Source organism: Onychomys torridus, chromosome 1, assembly GCF_903995425.1.
Source record: "Onychomys torridus chromosome 1, mOncTor1.1, whole genome shotgun sequence".
Classification (NCBI taxonomy): Eukaryota; Metazoa; Chordata; class Mammalia; order Rodentia; family Cricetidae; genus Onychomys; species Onychomys torridus.
This window is the reverse complement of record NC_050443.1, coordinates 141,894,652-141,920,356: the sequence shown is the minus strand read 5'-3', so window position 1 is coordinate 141,920,356 and position 25,705 is coordinate 141,894,652.

Here is a 25,705-nt window from a genome sequence, read left to right as displayed (position 1 = left end):
GAAGGACATCACAGGGTTGCTGATTGGCAAATTTGTTCTAGAAAGAACAGCTTCATGGATACAGCTGGACTCAGGGAAGTTTGTCATAGTCTCTTGCTTCACAATGGCCAGTAGAACACATGTAAGACCCAGGAAATAGAGTAAAAGAGCCCCTTGTCTATATCTCTGGCTGCTTTAGAGCTTAGACCATGTTAAGCCAGCATTAATCATCTTAGGCTAATGATGGTGATGCTGGCAACTTACTATCAATGGAAGAGATGTTTTGGCAGGAACTTGAAGAGGGGCTGTCACTGAGGGTTTGCAGAGCAAATGTAGAAATAAATGAGTAAATAAATGCACTCAGATGTAAGATCAGGAGGTACACATTCATCTCTCAGGGGCTTTTGCTCGACATGGGGTGAGTAGGAGAATTTATAGTACTAACAGAGAGGCAATTTGTTATTTGCTTAAGAACAAAGAAAAAACATGTAGTCATTGAAAACAAATGAATGGAAACAGGCAGGTTGGAATCTATCCTGTCACCTAACATTCTCATCCTTCTCTTACTCATTCGGCACCAACCACCTTGTGGAAATGTTTGGTTTAGACTTTCTTCTTAAAGCACAGAGAGGGGCCCAAGAAGATCACGGGCTGTACCAGTGTAAGCAATAGAACCAATGCTATGACCAAAAGCTCTGCAGGGTTATCTGGGTTGGAATCCTTGTTCTTCAGCAGAACAGCTTTGTAATGCTGGATGAGGAAACTCACACAAGCCTCATGTTCTCATCTATAAAGTAGCAGAGTAATACTTGCTTTGGTGACTTGATAAGAGGGTTAAAGATAGATATGTATATATATGCATATATGATAGTAAAATATATAATAATATATAAGTATCATAATATATAAAGATATGTATGCATATATGTATATGATATTAAAGATATACATGTATATATACACACATTTTCTACATAATGATCCATAAGGTAGGTGAGATAGGGCAATGGGTAACACTGTAAACAATGCCAGGCTAAGATTATGGAAGAACTAGAAAGACTTCAGCTGTGCCTAATGGGATGCTTGGTCACAACGGACAGAGATGAGGCTTTGCCTTACAATGGTATGGCAAGACCAAACTTGCTGTAGGTTCCACAGAAATGATAGAAAATAGACTATTATGAAGAAACAAGCTCTTCTTCCATGCTAGCAGTTAGATCTTTGAACACCAGTGTAGTCCTCACTAGAGTCTAAAGGTTTAAAGGAGAGGATTGTCACTTGGCATGGGGTGCTATGACTTGGGAACTTGGATGCTGTACTCTGGGAAGATCTAGTATTGACCTGATCATGCTTGCCTTCTCTAACATATGTCATTTGTTTCACAGTTGGACTGATTTGGGAGTAAACCAAAGTAGAAGCTTTTAAACATCATCCCAGTCATCATTCTTGTGGATCCTTAAACCAGGACCATCGCTTTGTGGGCTGGCCTAGTTTATTGACTTAAGCCTGACACTGAATTACAAAGATGAGGATGAGCTTGGAGAATGAGAGAAAATACCAAAAAGCCATATATATAAACAAGGGGTCTGATTTTAACTGATGTATTCTTGTTGGAGGCAGTCATACACGAGCACTTTTTTTTCACGAGTACTATGAATGGGACTGATGTGTCAATCATTACTCCTAACTTGGACTATTCCCTTCAAGATCTAAATTATCAGGGGAAGAAATATGATTGGTACACCATGGGTATGTGTCTAAGGTCCCACCTACTCCTCCTAATGAAGGAAAGGTGTTTTCTTGGAGAATAGCAAAGAAGTGAAGCTGTGTGTCTATACGTCCTTTAGTTGGGACTCTTGGCAGAAGAGTTTGCACTCCTTGGGTTGGAAGCTCACAGACTCTGGAGTAAGATGCTGTGGAAAAGCACAGGTAGACCATGATCAACTGGAACCTGTCTGCTGCTGCACCTGACTCTTGAGCTAACAATGCTTATGCAGCTTCTATGGGGCACCGCACAATTCAAACACAGCAGCCTTGTATTTTGGACAAAAATCTGTACTTAGACACCCAGAAGGACGCTAACCTGCATGCATAAGAGGTTTGTTCAATTCTAGACCTTGTTGTAGAGTGACTTCTACCTATGTAGCAAGAAGATGGGATGCTAGGGGTGCAGCAGAAGTCATGGTAGGGCTGGTCTCTCAACACTATAGGACAGTGACCATAAACAGCTTTGGGGGCTGTGTTCTTGGGCACAAGGTTTTCTCTCATCCTAGTCAACTCATTCTGAAGCAGCTCTCCAGCCCCCACTCCCAAGGCGAAGTATTCCAATTCATGGGCCTTTGTCATAGTGCTTTCCTATTCTCTGGGAGGTTAAGGACTCCCTCTTTACACAACCCATTCACAACCTGTTTTTAGAAAATATTGAGATACTCATTCACACAAAGAATAAACAGTAGCTACTGTCTGTAAAAACATGTTCTAAGAGCTGGAACTGTGACTTGCACCCCCTTCATCTCTGTCCATCTCGCCATCTTCCTCTCCAACCTAGGAGACTGACTTCTATGAACTCTGTCAATGGGCTCCTTTGCCAGTGGTTTCCGCCTGACTTTCTCTGATGGCAGGGACTGGCAGTGTTCAGAAGAGGACATGCCTCCCACCCTATTGTGAAATCCTTTCCTCAATGTTAGCTCCAGCTCTCTTTTACAATCCCTCTCCTTTTTCTGCAGATGTAAGACCAATGAAATCCCCCCCACCCGCTTTGTCCTGCCTCATTATGCTTCTGCATGTTTTTCTGGTGTCCCTTAACCCTGAGCACATCTTGGTAAATAGTTCCTAAATGAGCTTTTAAAATTGCATTTGAATGTAGTATTTATTTGCTGAGCAGTCTCCCTTGATAGCTTAGTATTATTGATCCTACTTTATAGATGAGAAGGTATGGCCCAATAGCTTGATGAAATTCAATGCTAACCCAGACACCCATTTACAGAGCTCAGACTTTATGAACCTAGTCTACCCACTGTCCTGGTGGTGTTGAACATCAGCCTTCAGCTTTGTCCTCCAGCCTCTCAGGCATTAAATCATGTGTAAGAAGATCACACATCAGAAGAGCAGCCTCTTCTGATGTCAGCTCTTCTGATGTCATAAAGAAAAGATCCATCTTTGTCCTACCTCCCAAACACAATCTGGGTCTTCATTATCACATCCAGAAGAACATTTTCTTCTATAGTTAAAAAGAATTGCCCGGAATCCCTTCTATATTCAGGAATAGCTCCTGAGATTTCAATATCTGAGATCCTATTAAGCAGAGCTCTTAAATGTAATTATTGGAAAACAACTTTAATGAAATCTAACTCAGGGCAAGTTCTGAAGTACCAGCTAGTAGAGGAACCTAATCAACTATTTCCCTCTCTCCCCCGTACCACAAAGCACACTCAAGTGTGAATAGCCTTATAGATCATCCAGGGCTCTTCACCTCGTTCTGGGTAACACAGAGCCTCTTAAAATGTGAAAAGTCTTTGGGTCTTCTCCCAAGACAATTTTAGAATTGTACACTGTCTCATTCTTGCTTACACACACACACACACACACACACACACACACACACACACACACACCATCTTCCTTATAACTATTTGTTTTCTATCTCTGTCTTCCTGAAGGCCATTCCTAGGCCCCTAAATTAATGTTTTCCATTTCCATTCTAAGCTAATGTCTTAGGTTTGCATGCAAAATAAATGTGTTGCTTAAGGTCACACAGCTTATTAATTGGCATATTAATCTGATTTGGCCAATTTTTTTTTTCTGTGGTAATGAGGTTTCTCTTCTCATGCATGTGGTTTCTGCTATGGGTTAGTTCAGGGCTCGACTCTATGCCATTTTTGTCCAGTAGTGTAGAGTATCTGACACCATCTGTCACCATGAAAGGAGAGCTGGAAATTCTAGTGCTGGTTTTTTTTAAAAGTGACTCCTCAATGATGGTCATACACCATTGGCTGTAGCAAATTATATGGCCATGTCTAAATCCAAGGCTGGAGGAGAAGCCATTGCAAAGTATAAGACAAATGATATCAGGAATTGGAAAAGGAGAGGAAGAGGTAAGGGAATTAACCTTTTATCCCATGTGTCTCACTCTTTCCTGGTTACCATATCAAACTAATTCATCTGGATCTATCTTGCAAACATTTTTTATTAAGAAGACTAAATTTTCCCTTACACATAGAGCCTAATAATTGTCATAGTGCCAGAAAGTGATGTTAGTCTTCTGGGGAAGAAAAGTCATCAACAAGATAAATCAGCTGTGAATCCTACAAGCTATAATCCCACCCAGCCAGGTAGGATATGCCCACTGGCACAATCGTGGCATGATTGCTATGGGGGTAACCAATAATTTTCTGATTGGATTTGAGTTCCACTTCACAGGAAGAATTGATACCTGGTACTGTAAACCTAGTTAAAATTAAAAGCTCATGGCTGGGGAGTTCATAGACCTTAAGGGGGAAACCTACCACTGTGTATATAGTATCAAATTGCCTTCTAAATATTTATGTTTATACCCATGGATTTACACTGCTCTGAGCCCTTATCAGAGAAGCTTCTGTTTGCAGTGGAAAATGGTTAATGCAGCGACTCATAACTCATCAAAGTACTGAGATAAGTGACAGTTAAATGCTTAGCTTTAAGCAGACAGCTGTATCACCCCCTCAGGCTCAGAGAACATCATAGAAGAAGCAGCAGAAAGAATGTGAGAGCCAGAGGATGGGAAAGTATTGTGAAACACTATCTTCTGGGCATGACATGATTGTTGCACACACATACTCACGTCAGTGGTGGTTACCTATATAAGACCTGTACAAGACCAGGCCTGCTAATTTCCCATTGTGGATGGGGAGAGGACAAGGGGATAAGAAGATTACAGTGGGACATATGATCAAAGTACATTGTACATGTGCGTGGAATTGTGAAAGAATAAATAAACTAGAAAAATATAAAGCAACAATAAAAACTGAGCCTAGCTGGAGGATTTTGTTTATCTTTTTGTAATGCTGCTGTTCTGCCACGGTCTGGTTCATGTTCTACCATAGCAAAGAAGACCCGGTTCATAACGTGGGTCATCCCGGACTTAAAAAAAAACAAAACAAAACACTGATTTTCAAACTAAGATGTCTTCTATGATCTGAGCTGCCCTGATGTTTCTAGTGTTCCTTTATCTTTCCTACTCCTCTGTAGTTTGGAACCTAAGGTGTTACCAATGCAGGTACAAGGGTGTCTCTGGACTTTTCTCATGATTGGTCAGAATGACAGGTCTTGTTTTCTCTCTGGGTGTTCACTCATTCCACAACTTACTGAATAGCTCTTTGGCTCTGAGGGTTCTATCAAGGACTAAATTAGGACAAATTCAGAATCTGGCCTAGAGCAGATACTCCAAACAGGCAAACTGGTCTTGAAATTACATACATGTGCGATGATGATTAAAAACACATATATGCTTGACAGGTTGGGTCAGCATCTTGATGCCACCACTTACTATAAAAATCATAAGATCTAGGGCTCTTTTAATATCCATGTACCTCAGTTTTCTCATCTGTTAGGTAGGGAAAAGGGATATTATAAAACTTTTTTATTTCCATGATAAGAACTAAAACAATGTCTGCAAAACATCTGCCCTAATCCATGGTTTAGAGGAAGTGTTTAACGTGGTTGCAGTTCTCATTGTTGTCAGAATGGTTATGAGAGAACAGCAGTGGTGTTTGCCAACTAGACAGTGTGGGAAGGAGGAAGGCCCCCAGGCTTTGTAATTCAGTAGACTTGTGCTGGAATCTCAGCTCAATCATGGTGTGGATTTGCACCCATCACTGCTCCACAGAGCTTTAGTTTCTCAGCATCCTTGTCTTGCAGGGTACTTGGGGTGCATCCGTAGGGATGCAATACTGCAGTGTCTCGTGCATGGAGGCCTGCTGGAGACATGGAATGGACATCGGTTCCTCTGGACACTGTGGGGCATATGAAGATGAACAAAGACGGTCATCCTCTCTCTTGCCTTCCTAGAGATCATCATCTCATGGTGGAGATTGGACAGGCTCACCTACAATGACTGATAACCAACCCTGTTAGGTGACTGCCATGAAAGAGTTGCCGATGCTCTTTCCACAGGTGTGGAAATTTGCGTGAAGTAGTTTAAGCTGGAAAAAAACCAAAAACCAAACAAACACCCAACAAGCCCAAAGGTGCTTTTCACTAAAAAGAGATTTTAATTTTCAAGCCCAATTTCTTTCTTCTCTCTTTCTCCCATCAGCTCCTTCTTCACCCCCGAAACCTGAGGATACCCTATCAGGACCACAAAAAGCTTATGTGGCAAGCAGAGATCTATAGCTCTCCCTCTAGCAGTTTGCTAATGTGCTCTGTTTCCGCTCCTGGTATTCACGGCAGCCGAGTGAGGATTCAACTCTGCAGCCCTGACTTTTCATTTGCTGTCTGAGATTCGATGCCCTGGCACCCGGAACCTCTGCCGGAAAGACTTACTTAACATTCAGAATCGATGAACAAAGCAGAGAAATGTTTTACCTGAGGCAGGCTGCGTGTGGGACTGCGCTTTGGTTCTTAGCAGGAGGTTAATACACTCCCCTGCTGTGCTGTCTGCGGCCAACCGCCTCCCTCCACCTCATTACCAAATAAGATGCCTCAGAGGTGTCGGGACCTGAGCTTCCTCTCCATTCCAGGAAATGTTATAGCCCAGGATCTCTGGGTGTCATTATTATTTCCTTTTAATTGTGGCCTCTGGACTTACTCATTGTTGTGGGAGCTTTTTTTTTTTTTTTCCTTTCCTTTCCACATGACTCTTCCGGGACTTGCCCTGTGAAACAAAAGACTTGTCTAAAAGATCTCCGAGCTAGCAGGCCTTTTCTTGGCCTCATTATCTGTGCATTCGGGCTGCTGATTAATGCATGCTTGTACTCTTGAGTTTCTCATAAATCCTGCCTCTTAACTCGGTGAGATTGGTCAGCACAGGTGGGGTGGTTGGGAGCTACCCCCCACCCCCATTGGTTTTCAGCTCTAGGGAAGGCGCATGGTATTTATTTACTGTGGATGCAGGCAGACACTTTCTTACCCCCCTGCCTTTCATTTTCCAATTCTTCTGCTGAGTGGTCGAAGCCTATGGGGGTTCTGAGTGCTTCAATTGCTCACCCTCCCACCCATATCAAAATCACTGTGCGGTGAGCAGCCATTTTGTGTATCTTCATATGTGTCCCTGACTGGGTTTCATGCACTGCAATGTAACAGGAAAGTTTACACGAATCTCTTCACTGAGATTTGGGATTTGGGATTTAGGTTAGTTCACTCATGGGGACTAGAGCTACATAGGACATTGGGGATAATCGGATGCTATTTTCCTTCTGTGTGGTAACAGTGTGCATTGAGAGAAAAACGGAGGGGCACACAAAAAGGAGAGGGAGAGGGTCCTAAAGGTCTCCGGAGCCTTTCTTCCTGTGGGGTGGATCCTTCAACCTTCCAGCTTCCTGTGGGGTGCCCTCAACCTTTTCCAATGAAGTGTTTTGGCTCAGAACAGTCAAGTGGATTTCTGTCTGAGACAATCAAAAGCTGATACTTAGTGCAGTATTGTTGTTTGTTTTGTTTTTAACTGAGCTGCCAGTTTGATGGTTTTTAAATAGTTTACAAGGAGAAAACTAAGTTATTGGTTGTCATCCTTCTAAAAGTATAGGACAATGCTAAAATTTTAATGTGCTCCCAAAGAGTCGCCAATTAAACTCAGAAGAATTGAAATTAGGGTCTTGACCAGGTATCTGTACACCCACGTTCAGACGTTGTTATAACCGAAAGAGAGAAGTAATCCAAGTGCCCCCTGAAATCCGAATGGATGAACAAAGTGTGGAATGCATATTTGATGAAACATTACACAGTTTTAAAACATCCCGTTCCAGAAGTTAGCAGAGGAGAGCAAGCAAGTGGCCAGAGCATGAGAAAGTCTCCCAGTCAAGTCCACATAATGAGTTTCGGGCCAGCCAGGGATTCAAAGAAAAAAACAAACAAACAAAAACAAACAAGCCAAAAACAAATGGTGGGTTAAAAAATCAATAAGGACTTTGTCAGGAGGAATTTGACTAAACTTTTATTTGCTAGTGGCTACTCCACATAACCCAAAGGGGGATCTATTGTGGCCCATACCCCAGACTACTGTTCATGACACTCTGGAAGGGTATGGTGGTCCACTGAACACAGAGATAAAAAATATTCCTATCTCCAGGATAATCAAAAAATGGCACATCCATCAATGAACACTGAGGACATTATGCTAAATAAAATAAGCCAGTCACAAAGATACAAACACTATATTTGTGTGAGGTATCTAGAGCAAACCAATCTATGGAGAAAGAGCATAATGGTGGTTAGTGGGCAAAGGATGTTGGGAGAGTGGGTCATTGTTCAATGAGGATAAAGCTTTAGTGTTGGCACAGGAAAGGATTTCTCAAGATTAGCTGCATAACAATATGGATGTGCTCTACACTACTGAACTGCATGTTTACAAATGATTATGATGGCAAAGTTCATTATGCATACTTTACCATAATTTTAAAATCATCAGCAAATTCCACAAATGATAGTCTGATGTATGGGACAGAGTAAAATAAAACAAAACAAAACAAAACAGAATTAACCTTTATTATGAGTGAAAGCTCTACATTCTATTTGTGGCTTGGAGCTCTTGTTTTTGTTCTGTTTCTGAGATGTGTCTCCATATGCTGCCCAGACTGGCCTTAAACTCATGACCTTCCCACCTGAGCTTCCCAAGTAGGTGGGGGTTTGCGTTTGTTGTTGTTTATTCTTGGTTGGTGGCTATACTGAGGATCAAAACTAGAGCACTTGGACAAGTGTTCTACCACTGAATTGCACCCTAAAACCTGACCTTGAATTCAAGGGAGGATGACTTGTCCCAGGCCCTTTAACATCTTCAAGCCTCACTTCACTCCTGGGTTACTGACATTAACTCACTCAAGTACCTGCTGAGGATTTCATGTCCCATGCAAACTTCTAGGAAAGCAAAGGGGAATAAGAGATGGGTTATTGGACAAGCCTGATCACAGAATCTGTTGTTGTGGAATATTATTTTAACTGGGCAAGGACGTGTTACATTTGTTTATGCTGTGGAATATTACTTTAACTATGTAAAGATGTGTTGCTTTTGTTTATGCTGCATTTGTTTAATTATGTAAAGATGTGTTGCATTTGTTTACCTCACCTGTCTAAGGTACCTGATTGGTCTAATAAAGAGCTGAACAGCCAATAGCTAGGCAGGAGAAAGGATAGGCAGGCTAGTAGACAGAAAGAATAATTAGGAAGAGAATTCTAGGCTCAAAATAGAAAAGAAAGAGAGAAGGAGAGAATGAGGGACAAACCCAGGCCCAGAAGCCAGACAGTCATCAGCTTGCCAGTCACAGATACAGCAAGAAAGTAAGAAAAGGTAATAAGCCCAGAAGCAAAACATAGATGAAGAGAAACAGGCTAAGTTATAAGAGCTAGCCAGAAAAGAGCTAAGCTAAGGCCAAGCATTCAAAACTAGTAATAAGTCTCTGTGTCATTATTTAGGAGCTGATTTGCAGCCCAAAAGAAAATGGCTGGTACAATCCATCTTTGAGGTCTCTAGAAAGGCCAGCAGAGAAAGGCTCACTGGGTAGAAAGTACAGGATGAGGCTCCAGGCAGTGAAGTAGTGTGTACAAAGCCAAGAGGACGAGAATACCTGAGATGTTTGGGCTGAAGACAGGGATGAGAACTTCCTTTTGGTAGAGGATGGAGCAGCCCAGGGGTCCAAGGCTGGCTGATGGGTGGACCATGTGGGGATATTCTGGAGGTGGTGATACTTTCCATCTGTGATTTCAATGGACCACCATGTGCTTTAAGGGTCTCATTAACAACAATCTGGGGTCTGGACTACACTACCCCCTCCTTTGGGGTATGTTGAATAGCCATCAGGAAATAAAAGTGTAGGTGGATTTCTCCTGCAATAGTCCTTATTGATTCCATCATTCCTTAAACTTATATATAGAATCTTAAAAATATCCTTTAGTGGCTGTGCTGGTTCATACTTAGTCAATTTCATATAGGCTAGGGTCATCTGGGAAGAGGGTACCTCAAATGAGAAAATGCATCCACCAAAGTGGTATGTAGGCAACCTGTAGGAACATTTTCTTGTTTAATAATTGATATGGGAGGTCCCAGCTCACTGCAACAATGCTACCCCAAGGCTGATGGTCCTAGGTGGTGTAAGAAAGAAAGTTGAGCAAGCCATGGAGAGCAAGCCAGTGAACAGTGCTTCTCTATGGCCTCAACTTCAGTTCCTGTCTCCAGATTCCTTCCCCATCTATCTATCTATTGTCTATCTATCTATCTATCTATCTATCTATCTATATATCTATCTATCTATCTATCTACATTATATATATATATATATATATATATATATATATATATATAGAGAGAGAGAGAGAGAGAGAGAGAGACAGAGACAGAGAGAGAGAGACAGAGACAGAGACACACAGAGAGAGACAGAGAGAGAGAGAGGATTTATTAGACTGGCATACAGGCTATGGTTCAGGAAGCCCAACAATGACTTTCTGCGACAGAAAGGCCAAGAATCCAGTAGTTGTTCAGTCCATGAAACTGAATATCTCAGCAGCCTCAATCTGGCTAGATGATTTCTGGAGAACTGTTGATATTTAGAATCACAAAGTTCTAATCCAAGCAAAGGAACACTTCAGCAACAGGAAACATGAACTAGTGCGAGGAAGGTCAAGCAGACAGGAAGCAACGCCTTCCTTCTTCCTTGTCCTTTTATGTGGGCTGCCACCAGAAGGTATGGCCCAGATTTAGGGTGGGTCTTCTCATATTAAATCATGAGATCAAGAAAGTCCCTCATAGGCATACCTAGCATCTTGGGTTTTAATTGACTGCAGATGTAGTCAAATTAATAACCGTGATAAGCCATTTCAGCTACCAAAGATCGGAACTGAAGCTGCTTCTTGCCTACCTATGATTTCTAACTTGGAGAATTAAAGGACCCAGCTGCTGAATGGTAACTTCAGGGTGGAGAAACATGTATATATATCACATATATACACCTGCTAAATGCCAAAAAGAATGGAAGAGTATTCCATAGGAGTCTGAAGAGCCAGAGGTAGAGCACTAGACTATCATGTACAAGGCTCCGAGTTAAATCCTCAGCACTTAAAAAAAAGAAAGCAAAAGAATAAAGAAAACACTCATGAGAGTCAGAACTCGGGGGAAGGATGGTGGGACTGAAAGGGATTTGATTGTACAGAGAACACTTGACCTGAGAAGACAGGATTCGAAAAAGCAGACTATACAGCTAAGACATTATCACACTTATGTATTTAATCATGTAATTATACAGTCACATAGCATGAGCATGTATTTCTTCTTGACTAACTTGATCAATATCCACTCACTGCAATCAAACAATAGCTATTGACCTACTTCAGGAAGGTACATGTTCTACCTGTTAAGAAGACAGCAAAGAACTAATCAAGTCTTTACATTCATCAAACTCAAATTCTAGGGGCAGCTTTTTGTAATTGTCAAGAACACAAAGACTCTGAAATAGTGTGTGTAGTATGATCCAATCTTTAGTGTGTGTAGTATGATCCAGTCTTAAACATATGTGAATATATAGCCATACGCATTATTAAAATGAGACTGTGTGCATAGTTACATACAAAGGAAAAGAGAGAGCTATACAAGGATTTTGAGGAAGTAGATATGATAGTGTCAGCAATAATGGATGTCAGCAGTGGAATAAGCTTTACTTTTCTATCTGTATTTTCTGTACCATGGGGGCGGGGCATAAACTTGAGCTTTACTGAACCAGTTTAGAAGTTGTGTATGTATACACAGCCAAGCTACTGAGCACTAAAAGTACAAAGCACCCTCACCTGTTTTCTCTATTCCCATCTCCTAAAATGGTTGTCACGCTTCTAACTCAAGGCCTTTTGATGTTCCACATCCCCTGCTAGGTCTGCTATTTAACACACACACCCCTACCCCGTATGTAGTCCATAAATCCTTTATTTGATCAAATATTGTCTTCAGCTTGAGGGGTATGTTTTTCCTAAAGAACTCTGTACTGGGAGTCTGAAGCTCAGGGCTTTGAGAAGGCACAATATGTTGGAAGTGCAAATGCTCACTGTTTCTGTTTGCTGTGTAGACTCTTAAGAGTGTAGAAAATGTTCAAATAAAGCTGGCTAGAAAGTAGCTCATTGATTTTTATAATGGAAACAAACGAACCACAGAGTTCAGAATCCCTTCCTGTGACTGTCTTCATTACAAGGATGGCTGAGGCTTAAGTGTTGTATCTTTCCCTGGCCCCAAAGTGCACACGCTACTGGTCCTGATTTCCCAGCACTCAGCCAGGAGGCTTGGCCACCGCATGCATTAGCAGAGCCACGTTCTAGGCGGCAGATCAGGGAAAAGTGTGTTTGCCATGGCATTACTTTCTGGCAAACACAGATGTTTCTTTTCCACCAAAGCCCCAGTTTGCCGGCAGGACCTGCCTTACGGGCATGGCTAGTCAGCAGTGGTTGGCTATCCAGAGGTGGGCCTGCTGTCAAAAGCCAGGGTGTGGTGACTTTGAATGGATTCAGGGTTTTGAATGCAATTTTTTTTTCAATAACTTTCGCTTGTTTGCCTTTCTGTTTCCTAGTCTAACCATTCCTGATCTTTCCTCTCAATTTGAATTGTGAACATTTTAACGGAAATTTTTCAGTGCATGCATTTCATTGACAAATCCCCCCTTTTTTGCATCCCAATGGGAAATTTATAATTATGGATCCTTCTGTCATTTTTTATTTAAAACTCCAACTATTTGCTTGTAACTTTTTTTTTTTAAAGAGGATGAAGGTTCAGTAAAAGTAGATATAACTTGAGAAATGATTCACATAAATTGTGGGCAAATGAGAATGAGTAGTTTAAATATTAAAATGAAAGCACATAGTTAAAATTATGTCAATGGGGAGAACCCTCAAGATTTAAATAAAAACTGATTCCTCATCAAAAATTCATTTGCGTGATTGTTTTGTTTGTGACTTAGAATTTCTTGAAGTTTTCTGGGGCTCTTGGGATCAAGTTCAAGTGTGAAGGGTCAGCCTATATACCACCAGCATCTCCTCACCCACAGCCCCGGCCCTTCCATATCCCTGCAGTATAACCAATTCTCTTCATTTCCTCCCATCCCTGTGCTGTTGCTTTTGGAGTTCTGCCCATTCCCCTCCATCTGTATAACTTCCACTTGTTTGTCAGGCCTCAGCTCCCAGATGCTTTCTCGGAGGAGTCTTCCCAAATCTTGGTCTAGGCCAAAGTCCTCTGTGCTGTGTCATCATTAGAGACACCTGTTGTGTTCCTAGTTTCCCCCATTAGCCTGCCAAACTGCTCAGGAGGAGAGACTGTGTCTGTTATCATTTCGGCCTATGGACCTAGCACGGTAACTGGGTGATACTTAGTCTGTGTACAATAAATAGTCCTTTTTTTTTTTTTTTTGGTGTTTTGTTTTTTTTTTAGTATGTGTGTGTGTGTGTGTGTGTGTGTGTGTGTGTGTGTGTTCACATCTGAGTACAGGTGCCTCCAGAGGTCAGAAGAGGGTGTAAGATTTCTTAGAGATGGAGTTAGAAGTAGTTGTGAGCACCCAGTGTGTGTGCCTTGAACTAAACGTGGGTCTTCTACAACAGCAACATGCTGCCGGGCAGTGGTGGCACATGCCTTTAATCCCAGCACTCGGGAGGCAGAGGCAGGCGGAGCTTTGTGAGTTGGAGGCCAGCCTGGGCTACCAAGTGAGTTCCAGGAAAGGCGCAAAACTACACAGAGAAACCTTGTCTCGAAGAAAACCAACCAACCAACCAACCAACCAAAGAGCAACGTGCACTCTTGACTATGAGCCATCCTCTAGCATTCAGCGCATATTTCTTAACTGAATGGGAACCTGAGAACATTTGCTGAGAAAAAGGAATCACAATTAGGGTTAATTTTAAGGTTCCATGCTGTCTGCCGGTTGAGTACCTAGGCTATCCAGTCGATGCAGATGGGCAAATGTTGAACTCCAGAATGTGTGCATACCATTGTCCCTGTTCTCCCCTTACACTGTTTCACAGCTGGCGGCACTGGGGCTCAGTGAGCATGAGCAGTACGTACAGACCTCCGAGCTGCACAACTCCTCACTCTCCCTTCTACAGCAGGCTGCAACTGCTTCAAAACTCCAGGCTGTTGTCACAACCAGCTATGCAACTCTGCCGTCGGGACAGATGAGCCCTTGGATTGTCTCTGGAAGAGGAAAGTCAGAGGCCGACACTGACATGCATTCTTAAAAAGGAGAGGAGAAGAGAGCAGGGAGAAAAGTCGGGTCTAAGAACCCGGACATCTGGGCTTTGGTCTCCCTCTTGTTCCTGCCTGGCTGTTTTCACACTGGACAAGTCACCTAGACTCTCCAGGACCTGGGCCTTCTCAGCTGCACACTGATGACTGGATAATTTCTTAGAGGCACTTCAATTTAAAATTCTACAATGCTAGTCTTAGTCGGTATGTGGCTTTAGGATGGCATAGTGACTACTGCTCTGAGGCTCACAAGGTCCACATGAGATACTTCACCTCTCCGGGCTCACCTGAAATTGAGTATTGAATGAAGACAGCAAACGTAATTTCATACCACCCACTTATTAACATTTTTGTGTGCACGCACAGGTAACTAAATAAGAACTATGATCTGGGGAAGATTAAATAAGGAGAATGGCATGTAGGGAACATGCTGCCTTTCCAGCACCTGTCTGCAGCTTTCCTTTCAATGAGCCCAAAGGGAATGTCTCCTCTTCAGCACAGCCTTCTGCAGCCACACAGCACACCCTTTCTAATGGACACTTTCGGATAATAGTTTGTAGTTTTGCATCGCTTGAAATTACTTTGTGTATTTAAGCAATTAGCAATCAGATCTCACATCTTATTGCTGCACATGCAAATCTGAAACATAAAAATGCAAATTGTGGGGAATGAAAATAGATTTGAGATTGTTTGCACATAACTTGATCTTCATGAACAATTAAAACAGTAGATTTGTAATAATCTTTGAAGGTACTAAAGTAAATAAAATAATTATGTTACCTATGTGTGAATTTAGTCAAAGAAGAGGAAAATTGACATTCTGAATTTTAGAAAGTTTAGCTTTTTAAAACACTACAGGGTAAAAATTTAAATATGCATAACTTTCAAACCTTGACATTCTAACAGGTCTTACTTATATTAGTGACTTCTTTAAGGGCCCTTAAAACCCCAAGTTGTGAAGAAAGAAACAGAAAAGAATTTAAAGTGACCAGTTTGAACTTCAGAATTTGTTTGGAGTTAAAACAGTAGACAATGCCAGATGATAGCAAAAAAAAAATAGGAATATTTATTTTTATCCTGTTTGCTTTCTGTGTATCTACTTGAAACTGCATTACTAGTCAAGAAATTCATTTTCTTTCTCAGTCACCATCTGCCTCAGCCAATTTAGGTAAGTCACTTTAAGCCCTTCAGAGAGAATTGTTGATATGCATGGAATTATTACTTTATAAAAGGGTGACTAGAAACTTTAGGAAAACGATGAAAATATGCCAGCAGGGATGACACTGTAATTTACAGCCTTATTGCAAATTAAATAGATTCTGGAAGGAGATGTCCACATTTTATAGGAAAACAAATGATTTGATTTCGTTCTGTATTGGATCAGCTTCCTGTATTGAGATGGGATGTTTGTCCGGGAAAGGGCTTGATCACTGGCCCTGAGGTGTGGAGATCCAGACCATGGGTGGGAGAATTCCTGAGGATGGTGGCCTGTACAAGGAAATGTGGAACAACCCTTTCTAAGTGTGAGTGAAAGCGGCCAGCACATTGGGACGCCTCCTGGAAGGACCTCCTCTTCTCAGAAGGATGTACATTTCTTACAGTTTAGGCTTCTAAGCACCTTTCCCCAGAGAATTTAATTTAATTACAAGTGAGCAATTGTAATTTCTTTATCATAAAATTGTGTGTTTGATTTGTTTCAATGACATTATAAAAGTATGTGCCACCTGTGGACTAGAGAGTTTATGTCATTTGTGAAACTCAGATTGTTGCAAGGAATGGGGGAGTTTCTGTGTTAATTATAGAGAGGAATATGACTTAGGTTTCAAAGCATCACTACCACAGCTTAGGAAGCAGGCCTCATTTTGAGACTGAGCTTCACTGTGGTCTGAATGACCTTGCTCCCTCCAATGAGTGTGTTGAACTCTTGGCTCACAAAGTGACTATCCCAGAAGAGATGGGGCTCTTGGAGAGTTACTAAGTCACAGAGGTGTCATCCTTGAGGATGACACAAACATACTAACTAAGGAAGCCACATAGCAAACTTGTCCCTCTTACCATGTGCACAGCAGGAAGGCCCCCCCATTTCCACCAAACCTGCAGGTGCCCTGACTCTGAACTTGCCATCCTCTGGAACCAAGAGAAGAGAGGCTTTTGTTTTTGTTGGTTTTTGACATTAGAAGCCTGTCAGTCTGTGGTGTTCTTTTACTATAGCAGCCAGAGCTGCCTAATGCAAGCTAAGAGCAAATGGTCAAAAGTGAATTCTCTGGAACTCCAGGCTGAGCTGGAGGGACCAGCTGAAGCCTACTGAGGAGGGAGAAAGAAATAATCCATAACAAAGGAGTCTGTTAAGTGCAGGAGGGTGAGGCACTGAGGGCTGATGGACAAGGCCTTGAGAAAGGGTGTACACAGGGAGTTGTGAATAGCACGGAGGTCACAAAAAATGTTACTGTGGTTGCAAATATGAGGGCAGAGTGTGAGGGGCCAACAAGAGTCAGGGTGGTGATTATCAGTGAGACTGGCTACCAAAAGTACATTCCTGAAGCGCTGTGTGAAAATTTAACTGTCTCAAGCTACAAACGTGCTAAGTAGATATTTCAAAGGGAAGGTATGTCTGTCAGAGAAAGGGCACTCCACTCGGTAACTCAAATTCCAGTCCTCTGAATTAGTTCTTTTGCAGTTCAAGATTTATGCTTATGTAAATTTTCTTAGGGCAATGGACAACTGAATGAAATGATTGGAAGGGAAGTCCTCAATTGCTTTAGTTTGGGGTGTGGCAGCAGTAAAGTACAGCCTGTTCCCAACTGAAAGAAGCCCTTGCCTTTACCTAAGCCAACTCCTCATCCTCCCGATGGGAAAAAACAGAGAAAGTGTTCCGGAGTAAGCACCCTCCTGACTGTTAACTGAAGGGTACTGCTCTGCTCACCTCAGAACTGACTGGGCAGCAAGAGGTGCGACCCCTTAATCCTCCCTCCCACTCAAGGCTCTCTCTATGCATGGGCTTTGACTGGTGGTTGTATGTGGAAGAGCAAGCACACCTCCTCTCAGCTCTCACTCTCCTCTGGTGCCTTCCAGCTCTGAAGGCCTGTAATGGTACATCAGCTCTGTGACTCCTGCTTCCTGAGTCTTGCCTAAAAGAATTCATTGTAAGACTCCGAGGCAGCCAACAAAAGAGAAAAAGAAGTAACTGTTATTGGCTCTCCAATGGCCAGGGACTGTAGTAATACATCTTACAGAAAAAGACAGATAATGCTAAGAGGAAAAAATTATCTCCCAGAAAGCAATAAAGCTTTAAAAGTGAGTGTAGGAAAAAACCACAGCCCGGTTTCTCGGCAGTTCTTCCAGAATTTGTCAAGAATGACACCTTAAACTGGTCCAAGTTTCATAGACCCCAGGGAAGCACAAATATGATGTGTTTGAAGATGCCATAGTCTCTAAGAACATGTCACTTTGCTCTGGCTTTCTCTTCTCTGCACACCATCTAACTTTGCTTCCTGCCATTTCTCCTAAGAGATCCCACATGTATCTCTGGTGTTCCAGAAATGAGAACACCATTTTTATTTGTTACTGCAGAGAAGGTGTAGTATGAGGATTCAGAGGGAAGGATGGAGAGAGAGGAGAGTGTGTGTGTAACTCCTAAGCACTTCTTTATTCTCTGTAAACACCGTAATGCCCATCCTAAGCTATGTCTCAGATTTTAGTATCAGGGATGAAAACTATTTTAGTTTTAAGTAATAGCCTTGTACCACCTATTTCTTTTTAAATTTAATATTTTTATTTATTGTTTGGAAATTTCATTCTTGTACACTATATATTTTAATAGTTCCTTGTAGCAGGAATCTTAAAGGTTCTTATTAATAAAATCAAAACTGAGGCCAGTTATTGGGATGAATGCTGGAAGATCAGAGAAGCAGAACAAGCCACGGCTATCTCACCTCGCCAGTTCCTCAGGTGATCCTGTTTCCTCAGGCTGGAAGCTTCTGAGTCCTCCTCCACATGAATCTCAGCTGAACTGTGTGGCTCCAAAACTTGAATGTTTAACCAACCAAATGCTTAACTAACTACATGCTTTACTCACTACATGCTTTTCTCTCTCTAGTTCCTGGTCCTCACGCCTTATATACCTTTCTCTTTCTGCCCCCACTCCCTGGGATTAAAGGTTGGGTTCTGGGATTAAAGGCGTGGGTCACCATGTTTAGCTGTTTCTAAAGTGGCCTTGAACTCAGAGATCCGATAGCTCTGCCTCCCAAGTGCTGGGATTAAAGGTGTGTACCACCACCGCCCAACTTCTGCTATAGTTTACTCTTCCCATTTTCTAGCCACCATTTTTGGCTTTGTTCTAGTGGCTGTCTGTTCTCTGACCCCAGATATGTTTATTTCAGGGAACACACAATATTTTGGGGAACACAATACCACCACATTTCCCCTGTTTTTGTCTAAAATTTAAAAAAAGGTTATAACTAATACAAGAAAAATCATATCCAATAAGTATATACAATATACAAAGTCAAGATTACATTAATGATGTCTAGTCCATTAACATTTGACAGATTCAGGTGAAAAACTCCATTTTATATAACAATGTCCAGTCCAGTAATATTTGATAAACTCAGACAAAAATTTTCATTACTTATCCTATTTAAAACAAGTAGTTCCTTCTTTAAAAGTATTTTTCTTTTCATAACAGATTCAGTAGTCTACCTTTTGTCATTTTTATATCATCTTTTTCTTTTTAGAGTAGATTCAGTGATCTACCCATTTATCCTATTATTTCTTCATCTTTTTTCTCAGAGTAGTTCAGTGATCTACCTCATATCTATATTCTCCTTTTTCCTTTTCTCTTTTAAACAAAACCTCTGAATATAATCTTCATGTTCAGCTTTTTTCCTGATCATTAACAATTAACAACTTGTAACCAATCATCATCAACAATGACAATATCCAAAACTCATTAAACGACCAAAAACCTCCCATCCCACTTTTTGGGGATGTGGGTATCGTCTTCTTAAAATTACTTCCATCTTTAGGGGATCCTGAAAAGAAAATTTTTGGGTTAATTGTCAAGTCCTGTATCATTTGTCCTGCCCCTGCATGGTGAGAAAGTGCAGGGCTTGTTTCAAGTCCTTGTTCAGGTAGTCTGTCAGGCTGGATCATCTCAGCTAGCCATCTCAAAATTGTCCTAAACAGTTTGTAGTCCAAAGTTGATCTTTCTGTGTTAATCAGTTTAATGGCTTTACCATAGTCCTTGTAGAATCATCTTTGTGGGATCCCGTCATCCTTTTGAAGACTTCATAGTCACTGTTAGGCATGATCATGGTTCCCTTCAGATTTTGTGTGTGTGTGTGTGTGTGTGTGTGTGTGTGTGTGTGTGTGTGCCTCCTCTGTGGTTTGGAGCAATCACAGTCTGATAAATGTCTGTCTCTCGGGACCACGAATGTTCTTCCCTAGAAGAGAAAAATCTTCACAGCAATTTCTCCCCAGCATTTGTCTTGCCAAACATTTCCAAACTGACCTTTTCCAAACTGACCTTTGACGATGCTTTCTCGTAACACGCTGGTCCTGGCAATTCTTCTCTGAACAAGCAGCAGTAAATTCTTTGTCCCAGGTAGCAGCATCACCACAGTCACCAACACAATGAGAAGCAGCCAGCAACTCGGAGCAGCAGTCACTGCCTCCATGGTCCCACCAACATTTAATATTTTTATTTATTCTTTGGAAATTTCATTCTTGTACACTATATATTTTAATAGTTCCTACCCCCACTTCCCATCAACTCTGCCCATATTCTTCTACCACATCCTCATCTCAACTTCATGTCCTTTCTTTCACCCAGTCCAGTTAGTATTGCCCATTGCTTGGCAGCTACGGGTGGGGCCTCATGAGTCTCTCCCACCTCCTCACTGGAATGTTGACTGCCTTGATCTTGTTCAGCTCTTATGTAGACAAGCCCAGTTGCTGTGAAATCATAAATGCAATGGCATATCATATCCAGGAAACACTGTTTCAGAGCAGTTGTCCTTGACCTTTGGCTCTTAATGGTTTTTCTGCCCCATTAGCCATGAGGTCCCTTGAATCTTGGGAAGAGGTGTTGTGATATGGATGCCCCTTGTTATGCCTGAGCATTCCATCAACACATTTATCTGCACTTTGACCCATTGTGAGTCTCTATATCAATCACCTAGTGGTGGTGGTCCAGGCGGTTGGAGGTGAAGTCCCCTGATGAGAGAGCTAAGAACTGCATTAATCCATTGGTAGAGAGATCATTTAAAAAGCAGTTTGATCCTATGTCCATTTATCAAACTATACGTAGTAGGTTCTCCCCAATATCCTATGACCTCTTCAAACAAGATTTATAGTAGCAGGCATGAATTTCCTTCTTTGGAATGGGCCTTACATCCAATCAGATGTGAGCCAATGTGCCTGGCTCTTATGTGGGTGCTGAACTCAGGTACTCATGCTTACACAGCAAGTTCCTTACCAGTGGACTACCTCCCTAGCCCAGCACTCAGTTATTTTGTTATTGTTTTAAAGCCCTGTTTTGTTTTGTGTTTTACAAAATAAAACCTTTAATTTTTTTCTTTTTTAAAAAATTGAAAATAGATTGTTTTTTCATACAGTATATTCTGATTACCCCTCCCCCACTTCTCCAGTTCCCACCCCATCCCTCTCACCCAGATCCACACCATTTCTGTCCCTCTTTGGAAACAAACAGGCATCTAAGGAATAATAGAAAATAAGATAAAAAAAAAAAAAAAACCAAACAAACTGGAATAGGACAGAACAAACAGAAGCAAGAGTCAAGGAAAAAGCTCATGAAACAGGTATAGATACAGAGACACACGCATTCACACACACAAGAATCTCACAGAAACAAAAAACCGGAAAATGTAAGCTTATATAGTAAGGATACACACAGAGAACCTGTAAAGCCGGAAGAAGGGAAGGAAGGAAGGAAGGAAGGAAGGGAGAGAGGAAGAAAGGAAAGAGAGAGAGAGAGAAAGAAAGAAAGAAAGAAAGAAAGAAAGAAAGAAAGAAAAAGAAAGAAAGAAAGAAAGAAAGAGAGAGGGAAGGAGGGAGGGAGGGAGGGAGGGAGGGAGGAAGGAAGGAAGGAAGGAAGGAAGGAAGGAAAAAGCAAGGAGGGAAGAAAGAAGGAAAAGAAAGAAAGGAGAGAGAGAGAGAGAGAGAGAGAGAGAGAGAGAGAGCACATAAGCAAGCCCTGACTCAACATTGAGACAAAGACCCTACAAAGATTCCTTTGCGTTTTGTTTTCTGTTGGCCATCTACTCCTGGGCATGTGACCTACCCTGAAGAGTTGTGTGTTTCCTCAGTGAGTTTCTCTTGAAAAAAAAAACTAACGTTTCATTTGCAAATGGTAGTCAATTGGAGATAGCTTCTGAGTTAGGGAAGGGGGCATGTGTCCATTTCTTTCAGTTCTAAGACATTATCTGGTGCGGACATCTGGGCATGGTGCCTCAGTCTCTGTAAGTTCATATGTGTTTCAGTCCTGGTGATTTAAAGGTCCTTGCTTCCTTGGTGTCCGCCATGCCCTCTGGCTCTTCTACTCTTTCTGCCTCCTCTTCCACAGGGTTCCCTAAACCTTGGGGAGAGGGGTTTGATGGAGACATCCCATTTAGGGCTAAATGTTTCAATATCTCTCCCTCTGTGTATCTTCTGTCTGTGGATCTCTATTTGTTCTATCTGCTGCAAAACAAAGCTGCTTTGATGATGGCTGAGCAAGGCACTGAGCTATGAGCATAGCAGAATGTCATTAGAAGTCATTTTATTCCCTTGTTCCTTTAGCAGAACAGTAGCATTTGGTTTTCCCCTAGGTCTCTGGCCTACCTAGTCTCAGGTGCTTGGCCCTCAAAGCAATGTCACGTATGGGTTCCATCTCATCAAGTGGACCTTAAGTCTGTTTTGGAGTTGGAGACCACTGGGAAAAGACAACCAGACTCAATTCAAATTGTAATTAGTCAAATTTATTAAAAGTGCTAACAGGGCTTCAATCTCCAGCTCAGATCAGAGACTGCCGCACAGAAGCGGGTACAGGAAGGGCTTTTAAAGGCAAAATGAGCTGTTCTGCTCTGCCAAGACTCGCTGGTCAAGGTGACTTTTAAAACAGCTCTTGAATGTCTGCATAAGCAAGTTACAGATGGTCATGGATGCACATTGCTGGGTGGGGGTCAAGGAGTCAGGTTTGTGGAAAACTTATTTTCCAGGAACTGGAGTCAGAGACAAACAACTATTAGGTATCAAAATGGATGCCTAGCACAAAATGGAGTCTCTTTAGCCATTACAAATCTGGTCAGATAGTGGTTGGTTACTCCACAAGCTTAGAGCCACCATTGCCCTGGTGCGTCTTGCAGGCAGGCAGCTAGTGTAAATCAAAGGGTTTGTAGCTGGATTGGTTACCTTTCTACTTTACTAGTGAGCAGAGTCACACTTTGCTGCAGTTTTTCCTGTCTAGTTCTTTTTCTCAATTAATTAACTAGTTAATTAATTAATCTATTTGTGTTTGTATGTGTACACGTGTGTGTACCACAATACAAGTTTGGAGGTCAGAATACAATGAGTAGGTTCTTGCCAACGTGTGGGTTCCAGGAATCAAACTCGGGTGGTCAGGCTTGGCAGCAGGCATCCTTACCTTGCTTGTCAGCCCATTTTTCCCCCCTGTTTTCCTGTCTTTTTTTCTTTAAATAGGATCTCACAATCTATCTCAAACTGAGTCCAAGTGTAACAATCCTCCTGCCTCAGCCTCCAGAGTGCTCGGATTATGGGAATACACTACAACACCTGGTTTTGTTTTCTTTAAAAAATGTTAGGACTCTGGTGCATCTTGAATAATGAACTTAAGCCTTCTAAGGTGTAAAGAGCTGTTTGGAGAGATTTGAAGTAAACTTTCTTACAGCTGGTTCATCTTTCCATTAAGTTGTGACATTTCTGAGGTTCCAGTAGATGACCTAAGTATTCTGTTGTGGCTGATTGTTACATTGACATTTCTAGACTGTGTGAACTATAGAAATTGTCCGGTTTACCCCTCAGTCATTCTTTGCTTTACCTAAAGAAATTTCACCTTGTGACAGTACAAGACCTTGTTTTGCTTGTTTTGCAATGGAAGCAATTAGTTGGAAGGCAAAGTTCTGGCTGGAAGATGGTAGACCACAGGGCTGTTCTGTGGGGATGCTGATTTAGAAGGAAATAATATAGGAGGTGGTTGATTGCACTCTGGTGAGTGCCTTCTCCAAGGTAGAGATTTGTGTTCAAATGGTGCACATTTGATCTCAACCACTTAGTCACAAGATGTGGTTTCTAGTTCTGCAAATCTTGAGGAGGAGGAGGAGGATCATTATTTCCTCAGTCTATTCTTGTCCTTGTTTACTTTGCCCATGTGCAGTTCCCGATGTATTGCACAATGAACAGACTGGAGTGGGTAGCTGTCCAGAGGCCCTGTTGCTGATCAACAAAACTCACAGTAAGAAAAACAAACAGATCACACCTGTTTATTGTGAAAGACAAGAGTCTGCTGAAATTCACTTGGGAGCTGGGCAGGAGATGAGCTCTTAACACATTTTGTACCACTCAGGAGTTTTCTCATGTTTCACACACCAAGATACACTTAAAGAATTGCTCAACATCCTTAGCCATCAGGGAAATGCAAATCAAAATGACTCTGAGATACCATCTTACACCTGTCAGAATGGCTAAGATTAAAAACACTAATGACAGCTCTGGAGAGGATGTAGAGTAAGGGGAACAGTCCTCCACTGTTGGTGGGAGTGCAAACTTGTACAACCACTTTGTAAATCGACGTGGTGGTTTCTCAGAAAAATCAATCTACCTCAAGACCCAGCTATTCCACTCTTGGGCATACACCCAAAGGATGTTCAATCATACCACAAGGACATTTGCTCAGCTATGTTTATAGCAGCATTGTTCATAATAGCCAGAACTTGGAAACAACCTAGATGCTCCTCAGCTGAAAAATGGATAAAGAAGATGTGGTACATTTATACAATTGAGTATTAATCAGTTGTAAAAAACAATGACATCATGAAATATGCAGGCAAATGGATGGAACAAGATAAAAACCATCCTGAGTGAAGTCACCCAGACCCAGAAAGACAAACATGGTATTCTCTCATAAGTGGATATTAGCTGTAAAGGATAACCATGCTACAGTCCATGACTCCAGAAAGGCTAGGTAAAAAGGAGGGCCCAAAGAGGGACACATGTATTTCCCTGGGAAGGGGAAATGAAGAGATCTCTTGGGTAAACTGGGGGCCAGGGTGGGGGAGTGGGAACATGACAGATTGGGTTGGGTAGGTTGGGGTGGGACAAAGGAGGATAGTAATGAAAGTGATGTCTTGATGGGGATGCATTTTGGGGTCAGGGAGAAACCTGGTGCCAGGGAAACTCCCAGAAACCCATAAGGATGACACAAGCTATGTCTGCAATAAGGAGATACGCACTGCTGAAGGAAAAAAATTGCAAGAAACTGTCCTTTCAGTCCTTAGACCCTACCTTGGCATAAGGCACAATATTAACCAGGATAATTATTACAGTGTGTGACATCTACTGCTGAACTGCTGCTTCAGAATAAAACAGAGTCTGTGGGGCTATTTGGGAGAGTAGAGGTTTACCACCAATTTTGAAAATGAAAGCATCAAGAATGAAGAAAGGTGACATAATATTTTCAAAAAAGGTGATATTCTTCTCCTAGCAGGGAAAGGCAAGTGCATTGTCCAAATGATATCAACTATCTTTGACACTTCTGTCTTGATAACAGGAAAAAACGAAAAATGGGAGAGACTATGGAAAACGTACCTGCATCAAGGAATACAATGCCCACCTGAAAGGCGTCGACCCTGCAGGTCAGTTCCTTTGTGCTGTTCCATTCTAAGGAAAACGATGAAATGGACAAAAGAAGTAGTGCTGTCCCTTACAAACTGTGGACTTTTCAGTTCCTTTAGAGTGTACAACATCCTCAATCCACAAGCAAAAATGAAGTATAAACAGTTTCTGCTCTCGGTGGCGAGAGACTGGGTAACAGGTGGCAATAGTGAAGGCTCTCCAGAACCAGACACAGATCTGTCCAGCCCTTCCCCCGGGGTGCAAGGAGAGCATGTAAAGATCCACCCAAAAGGTGGTCAGGTGATAGGACGCAGCATGAACCTACATGGCTCCAGCGAGGATTAGCTGTGGACTCCAGAAGAACTTTGACCCGGTATCTGGAGTTCTGTCTCTGCCCTGTAGATTCCAGGTATCTTTGTCTCCATGAACTGTCCACTCTGTCTCTTTAGCTCAGTCCTTCCCCTGTGCTCTTCCCATGAGTCTTCTTCC